This window comes from Mastomys coucha, unplaced genomic scaffold (genome assembly GCF_008632895.1).
Source record: "Mastomys coucha isolate ucsf_1 unplaced genomic scaffold, UCSF_Mcou_1 pScaffold10, whole genome shotgun sequence".
Classification (NCBI taxonomy): domain Eukaryota; kingdom Metazoa; phylum Chordata; class Mammalia; order Rodentia; family Muridae; genus Mastomys; species Mastomys coucha.
This window is the reverse complement of record NW_022196892.1, coordinates 3,642,616-3,667,454: the sequence shown is the minus strand read 5'-3', so window position 1 is coordinate 3,667,454 and position 24,839 is coordinate 3,642,616. Positions and strand designations below refer to the sequence as shown.

At 40.8% G+C, this 24,839-nt stretch overlaps 1 protein-coding gene across 7 annotated transcripts in view; it reads left to right on the top strand.

Annotated features, from left to right (window-relative positions):
* Nucleotides 1-24,839, top strand: part of Fhit (fragile histidine triad diadenosine triphosphatase) — a 1,878,988-nt gene that overhangs the window by 37,153 nt on the left and 1,816,996 nt on the right. For 3 of the 7 annotated variants that reach the window (XM_031344785.1, XM_031344790.1, XM_031344784.1), the window contains exons 2-3: nucleotides 12,927-12,975; nucleotides 18,659-18,737. The gene's annotated coding sequence lies outside the window, so the exon portion shown is untranslated. Of the gene's footprint in view, nucleotides 1-3,647; nucleotides 3,755-12,926; nucleotides 12,976-18,055; nucleotides 18,110-18,658; nucleotides 18,738-24,839 lie in introns of all 7 variants that reach the window. The other 4 variants (XM_031344769.1, XM_031344733.1, XM_031344740.1 and 1 more) reach the window with 3 other exon arrangements.

The following is a 24,839-nucleotide window of genomic DNA, read 5'->3' as shown; positions in this document are numbered from 1 at the left end:
GGGGGTGAATATTTACATGGAAAATTGGATAAAGATCAGTAAATTGTGATAATGTGACAGGGCAAAGGCACTTGGAGTTAGGAAATTTACTGGGTAGAAAAGTGACTAGAATTAGTGTAATTCTATTTGTCCATAATCACTTCCATTTCAACATCTGGCCCATGGTTTTACTTTCTTGTATGGGAAGATGTCTTTGGTATAAACACGTCAGTTCCTATCTTCCAGAAGAAGGGAAGCTCAAACATGCTTGTTGTTCTGCTGGTTTTTAAGTCCCTTCCCTGTTAAAGCAGCATAGTTGGGGTGGGATATTTTGCTATCCTTCAAAGGTGGAGTGGGGCCATTGATCATAATGGTTGGCACATTGTCTTTACACACAGTATCTATAAATTATGTTCATGTTAAAGCATCTGCTGAAGCCATTGCTGGTAGCTTATAGCTACAAATGTTAAACACAAAGATCTCCCATGTTAGCAGCCCAACTCAGATATTGGGCTTGTAGAGCCAGACTCAACCCATGGTTGGGCTAATACAAGTTTTAAAATTGTTTTTGGATTATGAGGATGGATTTTGAGTTTGGAAAGAAAATAATTCAAATGGCATACTCTGGGGTTTAGCAGAAAGGGCAGGCACACTCATGAATATATTTGATTTCCCTCTCCATTCCAATTTGTTGATCCCATGAAAAAAAGTTATGTGCTGTGACAAACATGGATTATAATCCAAAACAATTTTCTGCAAGAGGAATTCAGAATTTTTAGGCCCAAACATTAAACCAAAGAACCTGTTTTACCTTCATTTTCACCCATTGGGGCATGTTGGTGGTTCCAGTTATTTCGTTCGTTTACTTATTTAGCTTCAAAATTTTAATTAACACTTAAAATTTTGTATTTTGTAGGGTGCCATGTGATATTTTGATATAAATATATATATAAAATTTGAATATCTAGCCCAGTCTCTCTCTCTCTCTCTCTCTCTCTCTCTCTCTCTCTCTTTTGGTGAATTATATTTACCAACTGCTTGTGTTAATTTTCATGGACTTGTTCTCTGAACACATTTTTTTGCTCTTGGTAGTATATGTGCTTCAAGTTTCTCTGCTGTCAAAACATGTTTTTAAAAATAACCTGTGGGGTTTAATCAGTATATTCAAGATAAATTAGATTTTTAAAAAAGAAATCTACCTAATATATAGATCAATGAGGAATTATGTTTATTATTAACTTTTGCTTTTATGTGGCAAGACAGGACAGTTACCCTGACATTTAAATTGTTTAATTAATTTTTTAAACTAGGTTTTAGTGGTAGGAAATGATAATTACTCCCAGTGATTGACTGCACAGTTTCATTTCCTCATCTCTCTGCCTTATCCCACTGGTTTCTTTGAAAGGAAACATTGTTAAGGACAAAGCCATCTGACACTCTTTCCCTTCATCCCTTACCTGGCTGCCTCTACACACATCAGGCCTTGGTTTAAATGTCCCTTTGACGGGGAAACCTTTTCTGACCCATGTGACTTAGTTGGTGTTTTAGCCTTTTCTTCAAGTCTTTACATCCTGTGTTATTTTACATCAATCTCAGGTACATGTTAATACTTGGCTTTTACCTTTGACTGTGAACTAAGCTAAGGCAGAAGCTGTGTCTGTCTTCAACATTCTTTTACTGGTTCAGTGTCTGGCTCACACCAGATGCTGAAAGAGGCCACAAAGGCTGCTCAGGAACATGTGGAGCAGCGTTTTTAGCAGTGTTTTTTTCTGCCTTGGTGTAGACTCTCTTCTCTTCTTTCTTTCTCTCTGAGTGTGTTTTGAGTATCACCACATCGAATTACTGAAGTAGAAAGAATAGCTGACATTCTGTTTTCAAGTGACCATGCTTTGACCCACTTCTTCTCTGGTAATGTCATCACGATTGTATCTCATCACCCTGCTTTCTTGAAGGCTGACAGGCGGAACAAGTTGCTTCAGCACACAGTCCTCATCTGTCATACAAAACAGCTTGCAGATTCTTATAATGTGAATGAAATATGGAGAGAGGGATGCTGTTCTTGTTGGGCTATCATGGTAATTGAAAGTAACCATATCAGGGCCCCAGGGGAAAACGTGGGAAAAGAAACTGCCTTTGAGAAGGGCAACAACTCAGGAGGTGAGCCTCCTCTCCAACCTCATGGGCTCAGGATGCTGGCTGCTATCAAAACTCAGGAACAGGAGCTATCAAAAGGTTTGAGATTGAGCTAGCACATCCTTTCAGTGTGCCTCTTTAAGCAGCTGCCTGATCCAATCAATGCCACTCTTATTGTCCCCAGGTGACATATTCTAAGGAACCTTGGGCATGGGCTCTGTACCCTCTTCAGTTGGAAAAGAAACTGCTTTTGCATTCCAGATCAATAAACTTTTGGAGAGAAATTGAAAATGCGCTATGAAAAATCATTAAGCAGAGAAATTCCCCCCTGTTCCTGAGTTTTGATTCAGAGGAAATAAATAACACTGGACTGCTCTTACAGTTTATATTTTACAAGCTTGACCCTGGTGAAACAGAGTATCACATACTACTGTATCAATGACACTTGCTGTCTAAATGGTTTGGTCCTGTAGATGGAAACTGTGTTTCATGGAGTCCTATTAGTTAACAGGAAGGGTTTTACTTTACACTGGCGAAAAGTTTTAACTTGATGACAGGAAGCAAGGTACAATTCAGCAGCCATTCAAGCCATGACTTTGTTATAGTTTGAGATAGCTTTAAAATCACTTAGTCGAATAAAACTCTAAAGTACTGTAACTGCCAGGTTGCTTTATCTAATTTATGAACCAGAGGCAAAGGAATCAACAATAACCCTCCATTTGCCATTATTAGATTAGCTATTACTGAAACCACAGAAAGTATATAACCCTTTACTTTGTGCTCACTTGAATTCAGTCATTAATCTTTGATGGAACTTTCATTTAACCAAATGCCCTTGTTTACAATAATAAGCATGTTAAGTCTTTTGTGCTCAGAATTTGATATGGCCATTTTAGAGCATGTCACCCACAATGGCACAGTAAAGTTATAGACTATTCATTTTTGTTCCACCAAACATTTCCCAGTCATTCCTGTTTGGGTCCTGTTTTGCTTCCCAGCTTTCAAAAAGACATTTTTAGGTTTGTAAGCCCTCTATTTTTTTTCCCAAGAATATAACAAGACATTAACAAACATGAAACTACTTGTAGCAGCTCCATAAAATTGATTTTTTCAAAATTATATAAGCATCTGGTGGTCTGAAAATGTTTCATACCTGATATTTAAAAGATATTTGACTATTGCCAAAAAGGAATCGATTCCTCCATGCCGTTTTGCTTGTGGATGCTGTCATATGCCATTGGATTGGTAGCTCACAGACTGAGGAGAGAGACAGACTTGGATTTTTCCCTAAACTTCCATTTACATATCTCAGACCTTGGACCTGCATTTAGGAAGGCTCATTAACTGTTAACTGTAACTACCTTTTTGTCGTTCGTCATTGTGCAATAGAGTTCATAATAGTACTTATAGTATGTACATCAGATATTGTTAAGATGAGCATTTGTACTTGTCCCTGTTCAAAATTGTGTTGATTTGAATAATAATTTATTATTTCTAAAGAAGGTTGTGTAGAAGAAATGCTTTCATCTTTCCAGGAATTTATACTCTGGTATCTTGGCCGTAACTAAAAATGACTTGCAACATAATTACTACTTTGCATCTGACCACATGTACAGCTTGGGGATGAATCACTAGCATGAAGGTGGGTATTCCAGATGCTCACTGTAGCTCATGAGCAAAATCCATATCTTAAAGGAGTGTTGCTTACATAGTACTTATAAAATACATTTTTATTTTACTTTATTTATAGTGACATTTAAAACTGAGATAATGGGTATTTTAGACATATGAGCTAGAATTATATTACAATCCATTAAAAAGGGATACTGTGGAACATTCATTGTTACATTCCATGTCTGTGAAACTTCTATCCATGTTGTAATGTGTGATTAATATTTACATACATGCATACATGTTTTATGGGTAGTGGAGATGGCTGTAGGTAAATCCACACCATTTTCACCCAGTTTTCTTTAGTCCTGTAGTTGTAAAAGAAACAATAATACTCTGTGTTGGGAGATCTGTTTGCTGACATTATCCTTGACATTGCTATGCCCTTGGAGAGGCCATCAGGGGTCAGGACACTTACATGGCTCTTATGGTGTAGAATAATTTTTCTTCATCTGTGCCATTTTTCTGTTAGCTTGACTAATGAGTCACAGAAGAACGAAAACTTCCTTAAGCTATAAAAGTTTAGTGAGAATAAATGTTAGGTCTATGGTGTTAGTATAATGCAAAATAAGATAGCATTTAATACCATCTCTGCATCCATCAGCATCATAGTGACAGTGCCCTCACTGAGTCAGAAATTGAGGACTTCCTGAGACACACCATCTGGCAAAAATATGGAAGGCCAGTTTTGTGCCAATTGAAAAAGTTGTGTCAGATCCAACTCTTGTAGTTTTTATATTATTAGATGCCTTGGAAAACGTTTATCACTTTTTAATTACAAAGGACCAAGGGATTTTAGAGCCCCAAAGAAAATACCAGAAGCAAGCCCAAAGGTAGAACTATTACCCCGTGGCTCATAAGATGCAGCCTTAAACCTTGAGCTCATGTAGGAAATACGGACAGCCTTGTCCAAGGGTCTTTTTAAGAAGAGTCACAGGGGAGGCATGTCCTTGGTCTGTCTGGATGGAGTTGTGGACCGGGTCTTTCTGTTATTCTGATGGTTGCCCAGCTTCTTCCTCCTGCGGCATGGCCAGTCCTTGGAAGCACATGCCAAGAAATCAACTTGCTTCTGCATCTTGGCCTAGCATGTAAGCTGTGGTCTGTCATGTTCATTAAAATGAAAATTTGTCGAATAGAATTTGCCCGACTGGCAGAATAGTTTAAATGTCAGATGTTGTTAGGCCTGGATATAAATATTATGTTTCTATTGTTAATTAATTGCAGTGCCTTAGTACCAGTGATCCAAAATCCAATTTAGTCTGCAATAGGCCTGTGGATAAGGGCCAGAGATAATGAATGCAGAGGAGAAATGTATTCAGACTTTCCATTGTATTTATCAATGTCCTTTTAGAAAAATGGCAAATTTCAGTGTGTTACCAAGTTCAAGAAGTGCCAAACAGGACAGAATTAAGACTCATGGTCTTTGGAAACCTCTCCTGTGTTACCATTGAGCCTGCTCACTGCTTCTATTGTGTCTGTCTTCATGTCAGAATGACAAAGGGGTCCTTTTCTGTTCCCTTTTCTTTGTCCCCTCTCATCACCCCTGCCCCATCTGAAGCATACTTCAGAGTCATAGGTAGCATGGTGGCAACTCTGTGCAATTAGTCCTGTGCTACCTGTATGGCATTTCCCTCTCTTCTGTTGCTGTATACCCTTCCTCTCTTCTGCTTTTTCCTGTGTTTTGGTCCCCAGGCTCAGCAGCCTGTCTGTCAAGTCTGCCTCTGTTTGTTAAGATCATTTTGCTTCCAAATTGAGCTGGAGGCTGAATATCACCCAGAATAATGCTGGTAGAATTGCCTGCATGAGAACCAGGGAGCCGAAATCTTGCTGCCGGTGCCCAGACTTCCCAACTGATGTTATTGCCAAGCCACGAGCCAACAGGCTTTGACTGCCATTCGCAATATTTTGTTGAATGCTTGCTGTGAGTGTGGCATCTTACCCTGCCACCTTCATAGGTTCCAGAGGCAAATGGGTGTGCCAGGAGGAGAAGGGCTAATTAAGACTTTGGAAGGCAGGACCAATGTGGTCCAGTGGTTAGGGACCCTCATTTAGTTCCTGGCATCCTGCTCCATGCCAGCCTCCCTCTGCCCTTGTGATTATACAGGGCAAGAAGCAGAGACAGGAAGATGAACTTTGGTCTGCTTTGAGGGTCCCTGTCCAACAGTGTCTGTCAGATTAAAAATGAGAGGGAAGGAGGCCAGAGAATCTTCCAGATGGAGAGTTCAGAGGAGGGCACAACCAGACTCCCTTTCCCGATGACGTAGCTGGGCAATTTGAGCCCTTGGCCGGGAAACAGGCATAGCACAGACGATTTCCTAGTCCTGAAGTGGAGCAGGGTCTGGCAGAGCAGGCACCAGGAACTCAGGGTGGGTGCTGGTTCAGTGGGTTACATACAAGCTCTCTGGTGGAGGTGCAACACATACCGAAGTGTTTTGTTAGTCTGGGAGATGTAGGTCCCCTCTCCTTGGCCTTTGCTCAAGGGGGTTAGAGTTGGCAAGGGTAGAAACAAATTAGGGAGTTGGCACTCTGAGCATTTCCAATGTCTTCTATGCAGGGAAGGTGACACTAGGAAGAGGCTACAGGCATGGTAACCACAGTGACCATTTGCCCTTGGACTGAGTCACACATGGAAGCAGTTCTGGGCAGCAGAGGCTTGCTGAGACCATAGCACTGACAGTCACTCTCTCTGCCTCTTGGCTACACAGCTTTCTACCTAATTTCCATATTCCTTAAAAAGTATCCAGTATTGGGATCTGAGAGGAAGAATTCGTTCAGATGAGAGCAAGTATTTACACTAAGGTTTAAGAAATGCCAAGACGGTAACAGATGAGGGTAAACATTGACTGTCTAGTTGGACACCTTTAAAAACAGATTCTTTTAAGCCTGTATCTGCATACATACCCTCAGTTTTTCCTAAAGATGAACCTCTTTTTTCTCAAATTCAGACTAGTAGAGTTTGGGGGAGGGCTGTGGCTACTGGGAACAGAGCTATTTGACTTGAAATGTCATCCCGTTCCAAGAAAACATACTGGGGGCATGTTAGGGCACCCCTGTGCAAATGTCACATTGCCACATTGTCTCCTCTGGAGATGAATCCAGTATGTCCTAGCCCTGTCTGGTGGTCAGACAGACTCATTGACCCCCATTTTCAGGGCACCAGCCCAGCTCAGGTCATACTCCCCGAGATTTCATGGAATTTGATCTGCCTGGAATTCTGTAAATCTTGAGGAGGTAATTATTGACCGCCTGGCATTCTGCTCCTCAGATGTCACCTGATGACTTTCAGATCTCATGCTGCTTGGCAAATTTACTTTTGCAATGTCTAGCAAATATGACAGTATCGAACAGGTATGATGAGAGTGTGCTGTGTGTGTGGGGTGCACCGATATATGCCTCAGATCATGGATGGTAGGCTTGGGCAGAGAGAGATTTCTGTTTTATGAAACTCTGAAAAAAATAGGAGAAAGTAAGGAGTGGTTGAAATCAAAGGACAAACCCCCAAAGCAACCACAGCTTTAGAATTCCAAATCATTGTAGGCTAGCAATAGTGAAAACATACTCGGTGATTAAGCAAGCTTTGCTGTGTGCAAGCCTGTTCCTTGCTAGACACTTCTAGAAGACACAGCTGCACCACAGAGCAAGTCACTCTTGAAGGTATGGATTTGAGGAAGGGCTTCCACTTATTATTTTATTTTTTACAGCATAAGGTAAATCACAAAGGTGAAGGCTATTCTGAACCCGAAAGTATGCCCAAGTTTTGCGTATAGAATATATAGATATAAATTCAAATACAATTTATAAGACTATATAGGAGAAAATGTTAGGTTTGGGGGCCTTGCTCTTATTTCTTGTGAGTTTTTAAATCACTATGCCGACTGTCAAATAACTCTATGTATTTAAAAATATTCATTTATCATCAGGTGGTTTAACCAGACCTGTTTTCCAACTGCCTGGTTTTTACCGATATGTAGAAAAAGGTTTTAGAAAGTGGTTTAAGAATCTTCTCTTAGTTGAAAATTGGCTATCATTTGAAAGACTGTTGCAGTAATTTGTCTGCAGTAACAGCTCACTGAATGTAGCATAAAAATGAAAATGAGCACTGAATTTATTCAGTGTCTTCACTGTTGTACCTGAATGCACAGCCTCTTTCCTAGCTATGTAGATAATTGTTACAGACTTAAAGGTCAATAACCAATCCCTCAACATGGCAGTTAAGTCGGTGAAGGCTGCAGAATTTGACAGCAGAGCAAAAGCCTCAGTTCCAGGGAACCTTGCCTTATGTAAGGTGCAGCTAGATGGTTCTTAGAAATAGCTTTCAAGTTAGCCTGTCTGTATACTGAGGAAGGCTATTCCTTTAAATTCAGATCAGTAAGGGATCTGGGGGTTGGGCCACAGACTGAGGGGTTTGGGGGTTTGTAAAGCTGTGAGAAAACACCAACATAAATCAGTCTGTTATTGGCTTGTTCTACTTTGGTTCCATGCTTATTTCTTTGAGGAGCAGCTGAAGCCCAAACCTATTTGGATTCATTTAAATCTAATTTCTGTCTTGCAGAAGGTCATCTGAAGGGTGTAGACACTGCTCTGGAAAGGAGTGTGGTGAGGTCAGGCTCTGGGTGAGTGGCAGGGAGAGCAGCTCTGCAGCTGGAAGGGAGAATGTTTACCTGGTGGTGCAGGTGTAGGTCTTTGCATTTGGGCATCAAAAGAAAGAGAAGGCTGATTTTGAGAGCTGATTCCTGACTTTGCCTAGAGATAGGTATTTGGAGCATGGGAACAAGAACTTTTGGGTTCTGACTTGCTCCTGTTTGGTACACGTGCACCCCCCCCCCACATTTCAGTAACTAAAAATGCTATAAAGGCTATACATAGAATGCACTTGTGTTTGTGTATTCAGCAAGTATTTTATTGGATGATTATGGATGTTGGGATAAAATCTGGGGGTTACAAAGCACAAGGCAGGCAGGTTTGTACAATAATAGGTATAGGTTTGTATAGGTTTTAAATAAAAATGTCTGACTAAGGTCAGAGAGTATAAGCACAGAGAACACAGCACAGTCATTCCAAGACATTGCAGGGGAGGCCAAAGCTGTTTAAGACATCCTCCCACCACTAGTCCCTACAGAGAAGCTGCCATGAAGACAAATTTTAAAGCCTGTTTCATAAAAAGCTTTTGTTTATTTATTTGTGTGTGCATGTGCAATGTGTGGGTATGTCTGGAGGGTCATATGTATTATGTCATGCGTGTGGAAGTCAGAGGATGACTTGCAGGTATTGGCTGGTTCTCTCCTTCCATTGTGGAGGTTCACCGATCAAACTCAGGTTGTGTTGTTTGGCAGCAAGTGCCTTTTCCTGCCGAGTTAGTTCTCCAGCTCCTTCCAACATAGTTTTAAAATCCCATTTTACAAATCTTCCCCATTGTAGGACTGTGAGAAGAGAGCGCTCAACCCCTCTGCTTGATTGCTACTGGATGCTGAGGTTCACTGAGTTCCAAGCTTGCTTGCCCCAGCCTAGGTACTCCACCCATGTGATTGTGCAGTGGGGTGGACCGTCATTCCCCCTGGAGGTGTGAATGTCTTTGTTGGGAGAAGGGGTGTGCAGTGCCAATAACATTGTATGAATTTTGATCCTTCTTCCTAAAACGTGTAACTTTTGCCTGGCTCTGTCGGGGACACATGCCTTTGGAATTGCTATATTTTGAGGAGCTTCAAGCCACAGGGAGAGGGCACATGTGTTATAGCAAAAATCTTAGCCAATCTTACAGACTGTTGACAATTCTGTGGCCAAAGGAGCCTTTGTATGATTCTGGGCTCTAGCTTTCAAGTCTTCAAGTGAGACAAGGCATTGTAGCATTCTGCAAAGCCATTCTCCTGTACTCTTAGAATTCCTGATCTATAGAAACTAGGGAGATAATAAATAATTATTTTTTTCCAAGTTAAATGTTTTTGAGTGCTTTGTTATATAGCCGTGGACAAATAATATATAGTTCTACAATTATTACTAACTTCAAATTTGACTAAAACTAAGTCATTTCTGTTAGCTCTGTTCACTTAGAGTACAGTTTCCCCCATATTTAATTTTCAAACCTTCTTAATTTATTTCTTATAAAAATCAAATTACAAGATTTAAAAATATTACTTGGAAAAAAAGATTTTACTAGGTGTTTCTGCTCCAGTTAGGGCAGCAACTGATATGGCTAACCTTTGGGAAATGATGTCTTTGTGTTTTGTGTTCACCAGGCTTCTCTTTGCTTCTTTTTCCTTCTCTTCCTATCTTCTCCAGAGAATTCATTAAGCTTCTTTATATTGTTTAGTCCACCATTTTGAAAATTTCTATTCATTTGATAATAAGTATCTTATGTTTTTAAAATGTGAAATGGAAACCTGTATAGTGTAGGCACGTTTTACCCCCAGCACTGAGGAGGCTGAGAAAGAAGTCCTGGAGGTCAGGGGCCAGCTCTGGGGCCAGTGAGGTCCCCTTCTCAGGAGAAAATCAAACAAGCCAAAGGGAGGCAGAAAATATATACAAATGATTTTTGAGATGCACATTTTTCATGAACATGTCCAAATATATAGAAGAAAATAAGAAAATGGCCGTAAACTATCTTTTCTCAGACTAGTCCCTCCACATTTTCCCTGTTATATCTACCACCACTTCAAGCCAGAGAATCTGACTTCTGTGTAAGAGATTTCTCTGCTTTCAGTTTTAGATTTTCTTTCTACTTACATTATATTCCCAAGCAACCTAGTATTTTTGTCCTTTAGAAATGTGTGCAAATGGAACAATACCAAGAGAGACCTTCAATGACTTGCTTTCATGCCATCCTTGTTAATATTGATGACAGTTCCATCGGTTTTTCTAATTTGTACACTATTTGATTGGAAGATTATAAATGTTTTATTGTGTTGCTTTGATATGGATTGTATGTTGGATTTTGCCATTTTATCCAGGGTGTTTGTTCTTAGGCAGGTTTTGTTTGAATGTTGTGAGCCAGGTGTGAGAGTTTGTGGTTATGTAGGAAACGTTAGCTAACTTTAACAGATATATAATGCTAACACTCCGGTTAATACTCGGACTTCCTCCTGAGCTACTTAGTTCACTTCTCATGTTCGAAGCTGCATTTGATTTGCAAACCTTAAGCATTGGTTGCAATCATCTGTGCTGGTTAGTTTATGTCAACTTGACACAGGCTGGAGTCATCTGAAAGGAGGGACCCTTAATTGAAAACAGTCTCATAAGATCCCACTGGAGGGCACTTTCTTAATTAGTGGTTGATGGGGGAGGGAACAGCCCGTTATGATGTTGCCATTCCTGGGTTGGCAGTTCTGGCTTCAATATGAAAGCAGGACAAACAAGTCAAGGACTTGAAAGGACTCATAGCTTTCAGTCTAGAAAATTTATATGCATTTTTAATATGGGTCTTTCTCTTTTGCACGTACAATTCTCTATTTTGCTTAGTATCTCTATATATTTGAAATAAAAAGGATTTCAGACCATAAATCTCTCACATTTCACAGAAGGAAATATATTCCATGTACTCTAATCTAAATTATGCTTTCCCAACCCTACTATGTACTATGGAACTAGGAAGAACATAAGAAAATTGTGATACTTTTCTATGGAGGGGCCTGTGTTAATATTCTAAGGGTTATAGCATTGCCTATGACTATGGCCTATTCTTTGGTGGTCACCTGTGAGTGGTAAAGTGTTCTTTGTTGGAGTTCAGGAATTCAGAGGGAAATAGTCCAGGGAGACCTAAAACCATCACTTAGAAGGAAAAAAAAATAACTGTGTAGTAGTTAATAATTCTCAACTCCTACAACTTTAGGATAAGTGAGAACCTAGCTATGAGTATGAGAAGAGACAGAGTACAATACTTTCATAGAACAACTCTGTGAATAATGGTGGATGCTCTACAGTCAGCCTCCAGAACCTTCAGCCACTATCTATCACTTCTCAACAGTTATCATTTTGCAGTGTTCTTGCGGATCCCATCGACTAGACCCTTGGGTAGTGTATTTTGGTGAGCGGAAGTTAACAAGTAAAGACTTGATTTGCGATGTGAAGTTGTAGCTTCTGCTCTCCTGTGAGTTTCTCCTAAAAGAAGGTTGCATTCTTCCCAGAGAAGGGAGGTGGTGCATGCCTAGGCGTCTGCCATTCCTTCCCGTGGACAGCAATGCTAAGCAGAACTCTAGGCCCATGTACCTTGTATGAATGGAATAATGTTCCTGAACTAAAATATCTGTGGCAAGTGGAAATCAGCTGTATGAAAAAGATGATAACAGGATTAAGAACATAAATGCTTGTTCAGGTTACATGTGCTGTGCTGATGTTTAATATGCCTTCCAACCCCCACAGTTTGTAAGCCATTCACTGCTGAGGTGTTCATGTTTCAAAATGTTTGGCTATAGATCTGGCGAGGTTTGTATAATACAGTGTGCTGCTTTAGTTTGTAACTGTGTTAGCCTGTCTTGCATTGCTAATAATACAATATAGCAGATAGGTCAGTTATAAAAATCTAAAAGGTTTATTTGGATAGTGGTTCTGAAGGTGCAAGATCTAGGGGCAGCATCTGGCAATAGCATTCTCATGGCAGAACACCAAGGCTGTTTTATAGACCATCACATACCAGGAGACGGAGTGTAGATGTATGTGGACATATGCATGATTGTATGTATTTTACAAGTGTTTTAATGGATCATACTTCTCTTGTATAACACACACATGCACACACACACATTTTTACTCTACCTCTTGTCATGGCTATGTGATCTCTTTCATTCTCTCTATAGAGCCATTGGGCTTCAAAATCCAATCATGAAGCCTTTAGCCTAGTAACCTTATTCACACCTAGTGATTTCTCAGTGTCCTCGTCTCTAACCAGATTCAGATTAAATTTTCACTCTCTTCATGCCTCATGTTAGAAATGAAATTTTGACACACAAAGCACTGGAAGACATTAAAACCATATCTGTCTGTGTGTCTCTGGTTGGCCTTTCTTGGCAGCTGTGAGGCACAAGTTTTGTCAATGGTGTTATCTAGCTAGCATCACTTACCACAGCATATGGAAATTCTGTCGAAAAACATGGAAAGGAAACATGGTGCTTTACCTTCAAATATCTTAGTCTTTCGTTTTTATCTCCTTGCAGCTTTGAAGCCCAGCAAAGAAGGGAAATCCACTGAGAAGAGTCTGGAAAGGTAAGTGTATTTATTACATGGCCTTGACAAACATTGCCTTTACCACATTGATTTTTCTTTTATTCCGAGATTTAAACACTTGGATTAAAGATACAGCTGACAGGACAACTTCCTTAACCACCTGCTCGTCCCCTCGCATAGTCAAAAGTGCTGAGCAATAGTTAGCGGAGAGCAGGCACAAATACAATGATGTGCTGAGGGTGGCCAAATGCGATTGCATGTTTGCTGACTTTTGCTTTCTTTCCAGCAGTTAAGACGTTCCAATAGAGCTAAGTTTACTAAGATTAATGCTCGATGGAGAAAGAATGTACTGCTACCACTCCTGGTCAATATTTAAATAAAACCAGCTGGCCAAACAAAGCATTTAAAATAAAATGCAGAGCGGCATTTCAACCGGGTTGGATGAGATTTATCACGGAAGTGAGTTGTGCGGTTGAGGAGAGGAGCTGGTAGTGTATCATGGCAACGGCCTTCCAGTTTGGTGGGACCGATTACCTTCCACCCAGCCACACTGCATCCTTCCTAAGCAAGTTACAGGAAGTGAACTTCCAAGCTCTAAGCAATAAGGAGAAATAGCAGCTCAGTCTCCTGTGAAACATTACGGTTGAGTTGTTTTTTTACATGGAAAAAATGTAATTGTTTCATTTTGTAGGTATATTTATAAGCGTACCTCTGTACAGTAGTGTTCTTTGATTCATTGTTTAATTTCTGTTCTGCATGAAGTATTTTAATTTAGAGAATTCACTCTGAGGAATTATAGGGCTGTGCTTTCATCAAGAGTCTTTGGAGGCCAAGGTGAACTATGCCATAATTCTACGTTTGTTTTCATCATCAATTATGTTTTTGACAATTTTAGTTTTTTTTCTGTCATTTTTATTATAGTAATTATGGCTGTGACCAGTTTGGTTAAAGTTGAAAAGCCAATTTGATTTACTTTCTATTTTAAGTTATTTTTAACTTTATGACAGACTTGAGTTTTTAATGTTCATTTTGAGAGTAAAGTTTTACAAAGAAATTGGAGAACAATTTCTTTTGAATCATTAAAGCATTATCCATAAAAACTATTCGGAGGATTTACTTTCAGGTGACCAAGTTCTGGTGCACAGATCCTGGCTGTCTTGGAGTTTTGATATAGTAGGTGTCCATAGTGAAGAAAATGCCATATGAAGATGCAGATGATTTTTATTTTCATAGACTGTTCATCACCTTGCAGCCTTGAGACATTTCTGGGAACATGGCAGCACTTGATAGCATTTAATCCTATGTGCTCACAACTTACTGGAGTTATAGATGATACAGCCATCTCGGGGACTTTGCAATTAGACAGTGTGGCTTGGTACTCACGCTCCTTTCGAGAAGAGGGCATTTTCACACTATTTGTTGTCTTAGTGAGAATTCTTTGTTGAGTTAGTAGTCTGGAGTCAGACTTGGGTTTTGTCCTGCTTTAGTTAGTGGACCATGAACAAATGATTCATTCTCTCTGTATGTTTATTCACTTCCCTGTCTGTGAAATGGAGATGAGAAGATATATTCTGCCTCATATGGTTGTTGTGCAAGAGCTTGTCCTGCTCCATGATAAGTAGATGTCACTTGCTGCTGCTGTTACAGTCGCTTCATCTTCATCATCCTCTTCCTTGTCCTTGTCCTTCTCTTCTACCTCTTTTTCCTCCTCACCATCATCAAGAGCAGTAGCAGCCTTATGAATTCATTATATATTTTGAAAAGCACATTTTTATTTGTATATTTATATGATTACATGTGTGCATGTGTGGGTGTGCATGTGCACATAAGTGCATAAGTGTTTGCGCGCCTGTGTATAGGACAGAGGTTGACATCAAGTATCTTCCACCATTGCTTTCTGACTTTTTGAGACTTTCTCACTTACCCTGGAGCATACCAATTGGTTAGTCAGCCAGTCGCAGGCACCCTCCTGTTTCTGCCTCTCTAGCAAGGGGTTTGTTTATGGCAGCCTCTTTTATGTAGAAGCTGGGATCAAGCTCAGGTCGTCCTGTTTGTATAGCAAGCTCCTTATGGGTTGAGCCACCTCCCCAGCATTTCCCATTCTTTTAAATTTTAATGACTAAATTGTAAGTTGTTTTTAATTATGTCTGTACGAGTGCCTGTGTGGTTGTTTGTTCATTTAAGTACAGATGCCTTTTGAAGCCAAAAGTGTCAGATCTCCTTTAAACTGGAGTTACAGCTAGGCTTTAGTTGTATGATTTGATCTGGGAATGGGAGCTGCTGGATCTTCAGTAAAGAGCCCCAAGCACTGATAAGCACGGAACCAGGGCCAGGTCTGCAGTTCCTGCTCATTTGTTTGCTTGAGACAGGGTTTCTCTGTGTAACATCCCTGGATGCCCTGGAATAAGCTTTGTAGACCAGGCTGGCCTTGAACCCACACAGAGATCCACCGGCCTCAGCCTCCTGAATGTTGGGTTTAAAGGCGTGTACCACCATGCTGGGCTAGCTTTCTTTTTTTTTTTAAAAGATGTTTCCTGATAATGTTTTCAAAATGAACACATTATTATTATCAAAAAGAGAGGAATTCTTGGTTCATCCTCAGCCATTAAATGAGAAGGTTACTTTTAATAGACATGGAGCGTGAGTCTGGTAAGAGGGCTCAGCAGATGAAGATGCTGCTACCAATCCTAATGACAAGCATTCCATTACCAGTCCTCACATGGCAGAAGGAGAGTACTAACTTCCATGAGATTTCTCTGACTTCCACTTGCATCCTGTGTCATGTGCGATTATACACATACAGAGAGAGAAGAGGGAGGTGAGATGGAGGAAGAGGGAGAGGAGAGAAAATAAATGTAATAAAAAAAAAGAGAGAAACAAGGCTTTCAGAAGCAAAACCAAAACCAAAAACCAAAACAAAAACAACAAACAAAACCAGGTCTGGACATCAGGGAAATGGGCCTTTTTTTGCTGCGTATGGTCAGTACTCAATTACTAATTGCTATAATCTTAAGTTATATTCTTAGGGAATTAGTGTTATTCTGCTTGGTGGGTATAGACGAACGCCCTTCCTTTTTTTCCCCTCGACCATCTATCTCTTTTCTCTTCACAGTGTTCATATTTCCTTTGGGTGCATGCTGTATTAGATCTGGCGGCCCTGCACTTAAGATGGCCACAAGCTAGCCAAAGTACATGCTTGTTCTCTGGAATTCAAACCTTTATCTAAAGCGTTCTCCCTTGTTGCAGGTGGACATTCTGCCCTGACCATATCTATGAGATCATGACTAGCAGTTCCTGTTAGTGGGCCACCATGGCTGTCTTGGCTCCTGATGGTCTCCATGCCTTATATAGCCTCCAGTTGCCCTTCAGCAATCTAAAGTTAGCCAGTTGGTTTATCTTGATTACAATTTGAGAACCCTAATAGCTTATACATCAGTGCCCTAGGTTTAGAGTAAATGGTTATGGTTGGAGCTTTACAATGAAGATACCATTACCTTCTTCCATTCTGTGTAAGAGCTGAATGTTTTACAGTAGATCAACAAACAGATCTCTAAAAGGCACATTTTTGGTGAGCTCTCAATGACTTCCGTCCTGGGTACAAAAAAATTTCCTTCCAGTGGCTTCCTTAAACAATGCAGGATGTTTGCAGGAAAGTCGTCTGTCTACTGTCTGGGGTCTTGGGTTCCCTGAGAAGAGGCTGCAATTCTCTTTCATTTATCCCATCATCTCAAAACAAAACAATTGTATTGTTTGTCTTTTTTTCTTTTCTCTGAATTTTAATTTCTCTTTTCACTTTTTGTTCCACTGAACTCCTTTTTGTTAATGTGTAAAATGTGGTTGAGAATGTTGTTTGGGCCTCTGACATTCTTATGTTTTCCTGAGAATGGATCAAGCAAATTTCCCCTTATGTCTTCTGTATTGACTCCTCTTCTGTGCAGGTCCTAGAACAAAGTGTTTAACAGCAGTTCTTTTAGAGACATTACATTTGTTCCCTCCTCTATGTGACTAAGTAACATGGTTGCATTGTATACTGGGAAGAGCCTCAGCTAAAATGTTAGGAAGAATGCCTTCAAGTTTGGTTCTGCAGCTTGCAAGCTTTGTGACTCTGGGCAATAGTCCTGACTCTGACATTTCCTGTTCCTACCTTTTCTATTTCTCACAACCTTCTAATATAGTCATATCATGTAATATAGTCTAAACCTATAGGTAATTATTATATTATCACAATGATGTAATTGTTTCCACATTGAGCCAGAAGGTATAGCCTAGTTGGTTACTTCTTTTAATATTTAAAATTTTAATGTATTCTATAATAAATATGTTGTTTCAAATATTATTTTCCCCAGTGTCTACTAATAGCATATGAAGAAGATGGTAGTAGGTGCTTCAGACATATGTTTCCATTTTATTGATATGGAAAGTAAGGCTTAAACCAAGTAGTTTGTCCAGAGCACAACTAGTACCAGATCTCTGTAGAGTTAATAGCCTTAATGAGGACAGTTGTGATGACTATTCTTACTCCAGTTGTTTTGCTAATCAGTAGGTCTGATATGGAAATCAAGAGCATGCTTGTGTAGCATGCTTAAGGTCCTCATCGGATTCCTAGCATAGAGTATGTGATATGCCCCACAGTACTGATGGCAGGCAGGGTCTGAGGAGTTCTGTCAGTATCTCGTCATTTCTTTTGCATAGCTATGTTGGTGGTGGTCATTATCAGTCACTATTTCTACCATCCTCCGTGACATATGACTGCATTGCTCAGCGTCCTCAGTGGTTGAGCAGCAGTCCTGATGTCTGTTAATGTATTTTCTGTTTGTTGTTTGGTCTGGTATAAAAACAATGAAAATTTAATCCTCATTTTAAACATTCACTTTAAAGGACTCAATTTCACCTGCAAGGTCCCTAAAATGACTTGAAGGAGAATCCAAAACTGTGGTGACAGAGGAACCCTGATGTCTTTGTTCTGCCTGTCACCACCTCCATGCTTGGCACTTGTTGTTTAATCAGGCAAGAAGAGAAGTGGTAAAACTTGGCCTGGGGTTTTCTCATCCCTATGTGTGAAATTATTTCAGAGCTATAGTAATAATGCTTTGCATTTCTATCATGATTTTATTTGAAGATCTCAGAGTATTCTGTTGGTGTTAATAGAGCTTCGCAGCACTCTCTGAAGTAGGTAAGTATTATTAGAGACTATTCCCTCTAAGAACATTTTCACTTCACATCCCATGTATGACTTGAAATGCTTTTGTATTGTTTGGGAATCTCAACAGTCTGAAGTGCCATGCATGTTGGGTGCTTCCTTTACATTCAGGCTTCATTAATCCCCACTACACTGAGGGGAACCAAGTAGTTCCCTATAAGTGGGTGTGACATTTTGTAAGTGAATTTAAATAAAAGGATTTTGCTATCGCCTTTTGTGTGACTGTTTAAAAATATTTAATATTGTTCATCAGCAACAGAGCCTCCTGTTTCACAGCTAGCCTTTCTTTTACACAGCAGCAGATTGTGTAGCAGTGAATATACTGAATACTAAGAAGAACTTGTCCTGGGAGTCTAATGTCCTTTAGAAGCTCAGGACATGTCAAACCAACCAAAAATACAAATTGAGTTTGAAATCCTGATTTAAAAGTGTCATTCTGAAAAACTGTTTTAAATTTGAATGTGTGGCTTTTGTAGTGTAACTTTTCCTGGGGAGATGTTAACAACCATCTGTACTTCCCAGACAGAGCATCAAGAACCTAGTCCAGCCACATCATCTTGGAGAACCAGTGAATGTCAAGGGAACACTTTGGGGAGCACAGGTGATGTAGAAAATCCTACTGCTGCATGAAGATTACTCAGAAACTGGGTCACTGGCTGTCCCTGAAAAGCTCCTCTTTAGAAGCAATTGTTTACTGCTTATATAACCTTGGGAAGGGGCCCTGTGAGTTTTGAAGGTCACTGAGCTTTGTGAATCACACGATCATACTCCCTCCCTCCCTCCCTCCCTCCTCCAGGAGGGACTGTTTCATTTTGGAGGGAAGAGTTATACAATTTTAATAATGCATCCGTACATACTTGGTTCTGTTTTTCCTTTAAATATTGGAAAAGCTGACTTGGTGCTATCTGGGCCTTCTACTTCCTTGTGGCCAATGGTGCAAAAGTACAGCAGGTCTGCTGTAGCCCAAATGGTTTGATCTTACAGCAGCCACCCTGGGGCTTCTTGCCGGTGCAGTGGTATAATGTGGGGCAGTGAGCTGTTCTGACAGCCTGGGCCCAGTCGAGCTGCCACCTTGGAACCCTGGAGCACCCGCTGAACAGAGCAAATTTGTTCACAAGGGACAGTAGGAGTTCGATGGTAGCTCCTGAGACCTTGGCTCAGATTTCAGCCCAAACCTCCCACAGTGGCCGGAGCAGGAGAGGTATGTAATATTGGTCAAGCCCTCTTACATGCAACTAAAGATTCTCAGCCCAAACCAATGAGAGATAACTGCTGCCGAAATTGAATGACCCCCCAAACTATATATATATATATATATATATATATGCATCGTGTGTGTGTGTGTGTGTGTGTGTGTGTGTGTGTGTGTGTGTGTGTGTCGTATCCAGGGAAGTAAAGCGTGCGAAAGATCTACTCCGTTGTCCGAGCCTTTTGTTCTAAGAGCTGTAACACTCGGGAAGAGGTCTGCTCTCCCAAAGTGCAGCCTGAAGCTCCGCTGTACTCCTCACTGGCTAGTCGGCCTGTCGGCCCAGCCTGACCCAACTCAGTGCAGGGCAGCGCAGAGAAACCGAGTGACCTAGAAGACACAGCAGAGATGGCTCTGCCCGTGCTCACTCGATTCCCTTCGCTAGGGCTCTTGCACCAAGCTGGCCCAGAGATCTCTGTGGAAAGCCTCCGGCATTCAGGCCCATAGTAGAAAGCTTTGCTGTGTTTAGTCAAAAGAGGTTGTGTTCTTTAGTGTCCCTTCAAGGTCAACCTCTTCACGGTCCCAGCATCTTATCACCACCTCCAATCCAAAATCCTGCCAGGAGGCTGGTGCTAGTTTCCACTACTTTAGGAGACACTTCCAGTTTATCTCCAAAACCAGGAAAACCCATTTCCCACTCTCCTACAGTTGTCCACCTGGACAAGATCAGAGGAAAAAGAACAGTTTTAAGCAAAGCTAAACCAGCCTATGCTTACGTTTATTCATTGTCCTTTGTGGGGTCTGGCATATTCCTTTCAATGTATCTAAGCCTTAGAGAAAAAACAAATTCCTTACTGGTGACAGGATTTGATGGTTCGAATTGCCTGTGATAACTTTTTTTTTTTAGACACTCCCCTAAGGCCAAGTGTGTTAAAGCTCTTGAAATGAGAAAGGGAGATTATTCCCAGGAAGGGTGACCTACAGTACCGATTGGTGTTTCTAAATGATGAAAAGGTGAGGCTTTGCCATCCAGTGGGCATGTTATAGTTCTCAGATGAGTCTCAGCTGCTTGCATAATTCATCTTTTTTTTTTCCTGGCTTCTCAGTTGTCTTTCTTTTTTGGAAGATAATCATTTAAGATCTATCATGTAAGGATTTGGGAGGATGTTGGCAGAATTATGGATCTCTGTACCATTTTCTCTGGAGTCTTTGCTCAAAGGAGGATACATAAATTTCCTGCTAATTATGCAAAGATAGATTTATCATTTGAAGACGCTTTTGGCTGCAAATAATCAAAAAGTCAACTTGAAATGGTTTTAAAAAAAAAAACAAGGGAATTAAGATGAAAAAGCTTCCCGCTCCTCATGTCCACCTGCTGAGCCTCTTGGATGTCATGATTGATGGGAGGATGCTCCAGAACCCTGACTCTCAATGTTAGGAATCCAACTGAAATTCCCTTCCCCGGGTGTGTTAGGCAAATGGGGACCCACTAGGGTGCCTCTGATGGTGCTGCAGGGAAAGGATCTGAGCGTTAAACTGGTGACAGATTGCTAAGCAATGACAAGTATTTTGTGAATTGTTCTACCAACTTGCATTTGAAATTTCTCAAAACAAAACCCATTACACTAAGAAAAATGAAGTCTACAAGAAGACTTACTTCCTGAAGGGTGTCCCTATAGGTTTTGTTAGTTTTCTGGTTCAATGACGTTGTCACAGTTCCAGTCTTACCTTTTTTCCTCTTCCTATTTTACTGTGTTGACTCCTTCTTTGACTGGCTGTCTTGTTTTTTTTTTTTTTTTTCTTCTTTGTTTTGTTTTGTTGTTGTTGTTGTTGTTTTCTTTTTGGTGAGCTGTGTGCAGATGTGACAGCACACGTTGATGAAAGAGACTCTTCTCAATGTGTCTCACTTTAAAAGCAAAGATTCTTTAATCACCTAGCAGTACCACATATTCTTTCCTGAATCAGGTATTGGCATGTAGAATGAGATTACTCAGGGCATGTGGAAAAAGATTATTGAGGACCTTACCAACTTTCTTTTGTTGTGATCTGTAGAAAATAAAGTTTGTAGCATAGTAGATAAGAAGAAAGGCTACCCAGATTTGGAAGTCGCACACATTGTGTGTGTGTGTGTGTGTGTGTTTGCACATGTGCATGTGTTTGAATGAATAGGAGACTCCTGCTTTTGCAGAACCTGGTCAAGCTGTCCTAGGAACCAAAAGGGTAGATATTAGAGCAGCAGAGACTCTTTCTCTGTTTTAAAGCAATAATGATTTATTCCTGATGTGATGACATAAACGTACCCTTCCTTGGGTACATGGAAGTTCCTCTTCAAAGTCTTTTGAGGAGGTAGGGCACTCAATAAAAATAGGGCTTTTGTTCATCAGGATTATGCAGAGAAACAGAACCAGTAGATTACCTATTTGCTTATTTGTGGCCGTGAGTGTACTCACATCATTAGGTAAGCTGAGACATCCCATGCTGTGTCATCTACAAACTGTAAACCCAGGAAAACTAGCAGCTCCATTAAATTCCAGCTCAATAGCTTGAGAAGCAGTGTAGCTGGAGGGGCAAATCCCAGTCTGAGGTCAAAAGAGGATCAGCAGATGTGTCCCAGCTCAGACAGCAGGATAGAAGAAGCAGCAATAACCCCTCTTCAGTCTATTTGAGACTTCAGGGTTTGGATGTTGCTCAGGTGCATTGGGGAAGCCAACCTGATTCGCTGAAACACTAATCTCATTCCAAAAACAAAAAGGCACATCTAGACATAGCGTTTACTTAGGGCACCCTTGGTGCATTCATGATGATGCAGGACTTTGCCTACTATGCAGAAGGAGAGAGAGGGGAAACCTGCTGCTGTTATATCTAATATAGATATATGTCCTCTATGTCTCCTATGTGGATGTTTCTTTCCTTTTTGTATGTACCTAATCTCCTTCCTTGAATGGCTTGGGTTAGGTGAGGCATTTCTCTTTGTTGGAGTCAGTTGTGGCCCAGGGCACAGACAGAGTACACCTGGCTGGCTGCCTGCTTAATTATACTTAATCCTGCTTGGCAAGCTTGAAAGAGACTTTCCAAGGAAGGTTGAATACAGGGAAGGCAGATGGATCAACACCCCTGTTACATGTTGGTTTTCAGGTTTTCTATTGTTGATAACCCTGGTAGAGGGTATGATGTAAATGACTTAGTTACCAACTGAGCTATTTACCTGATTACTTATTCCACCTGAAGGGTACCACATACAGTGTGCACTTAAATAGTGATGGAGATGATGAAGTTGCCTGAGATATGGCCGAGTTCTTCCCCAGTGGTTTCCATTAGTCATTTTATCTTAGTAGAAATGCTTATTTGCTTTGTAAATGGAAAAACTTTCTGTAATGACATTCTGCATCTTTAAATCTCTTATAATTACTTTATTTTTATTATGCAACTAATGCATTTGCATTTTATAATATTTGGAAGCCACATCAGTAAAAGAGGAGAAAATAAAAATTGTTCTTATCCTACTCTCCAGAGATGATCAACTGTGTCATCTTTGGACACTTTTTTCCAGTTAGTTCTCTATGTTGATATACTTCTTTTAGAAAGAGGTACATTCTGCTTTTTCTGCTAAGCATTATATTGTCAATGTTAAACGCTCCTCCAAACCATCATCATCTAGGCCTGCACTGTGTTCTGGCATGGGGAGCTTGTCTGCAGAAAAACGGAAAAACTTATTTGCTTCTCAAAGTGGTCCTCAGGCTGAGCTGCCAGAACGTAACCCAAGGGTCTGTGTGACTGACTACATACTGCCTAACTGGCTTCCAGAAGACAGGGTTATTAGAGAAGTTGGTTGAAATTAACTTTCTCTGATAATGATCACACTTGCTCTCTTGGTGACCACTTTCCTGAGGATAATTTGAGTGAGTGAGCTCATTTGCTGTTTTGCAAGGGGGATAGCTAAGCCTGAGCATCCCTGTAAGGACAATCATCAGCAGCCCCCTCGGGGATCTGGGAGCATCTTTGCAGCACAGGTCGGGGCAGCCCCTGTAGTCTGTGCTTGCTGGTCCTGATAAAGCAAATGCAAGCATGCCAAATTGCTTTGCTCTGGCTTACTTTTTCTTCAGAATGAGTCCATAAATGCTACAGAAGGGAAGCACATGAACATTTGCTATACAGAACCCAGAAAATGTCCTGTCTACTTAATCCTCTTCCCATTTCCGGGGGAAAAGTCTGTTTATACTTGAGCTGAGAATTGAAGGATCACGAAAGTGAAGATTGGTTGCCAGGTTAGACATCACTATCTGTGCTTTCTCATTTCTCTTGGAATGAGTTGCTCTTTAATACACATGTGTTGGTGGGAGATCTGCTGAGTCTTTCCAAGTTCTTCCATTCTCTTCCAGTTTTGTGACTGTGATGACCACCTTTTGAGGGAACCTGAGCCCCTTGTTTAAACGCAGGGTGTTTACTGTAGGATATTGTGAGGTCTCAGGAAGATAATGTCCCTGCCGCCAACCCCCATGACTACATTTAAATGATGGCAGGCAGAGAAGGCTGTTTCTCCCACTGTGTGTTTTGGAATCACAATTGCACATGAGCTCAGAGACAGGAACTTGCTGTAATGATGCTATTCCTTGCTGGCATTTTGGCTTGTAGGTACCACAGCCTCTGTTATTCTCTGCTGGCATCTTGGCTTACAGGCACCCACCCTCAAAAGCTGATTGGAAAACTTTCTGACCTGCAGCCTCCTGCACAAGAGCTCTGGAGAACTCTCTAGCAGGATCCATTTCAGGTTTTCCATCTCAAGGAACATACCACAGTCTTAAAGCTATCTTGGATGAGAGGTTTGGGGGGTCTTTTGGTTTAACACCATAGACTATGTGTGAGTGGAGCCAGTCATGATGAATAACTGTAAAGGAGATGTTAGTGGAGATGTGTAGGGATCTGCTTGGAGGGGCAACAGCCTGTTGTAGTAGTTTACCATCTCCTAGGTAGAGGCATTGTGGGAGCACTTCCTGAAAACATTACAGGCATCAGGTCCAGACTTTCCCTTCTTGAGGCTGCAGGTGCTCATCCCAAACTGTAGCCAGGCTTTTGATAATAACTTGGTGTAATCAGGCAATGTGTCACTTTTTAAAAAGCAATCATCATTTAATCCTTTTCACAATTTTTAGGGCATGTACTGTCCTTGCATGCTTAATGGGTAAAGTGTCTCAGAGAACTCAAGTAACCTGACCAAGATGGCATAGCCAGGGTGACCAAGGAGACGTTTTGACAGACAGTGCTGTGAATCTTTTTGTTCAGGCAACAGCAGGGGAGAGCCTGTCATTTTTGCGTTAAAGGATGGAGGTTTTGATGGATTCATGTGGTGAGCCTTGCTAACAAAACAGGATCTGCTATGGTAGTTGAGGGAGGGCATGACTTAGGTGGGCAGTCACTGATTCAGGTTGTTGGGCTGGGCAGCAAATGCCCTTCCTTGCTAAGCCATCTTGCCAGTCCATCACTCAGCTTGTAAACTAGATACCTGTTTTTTTTTTTTTT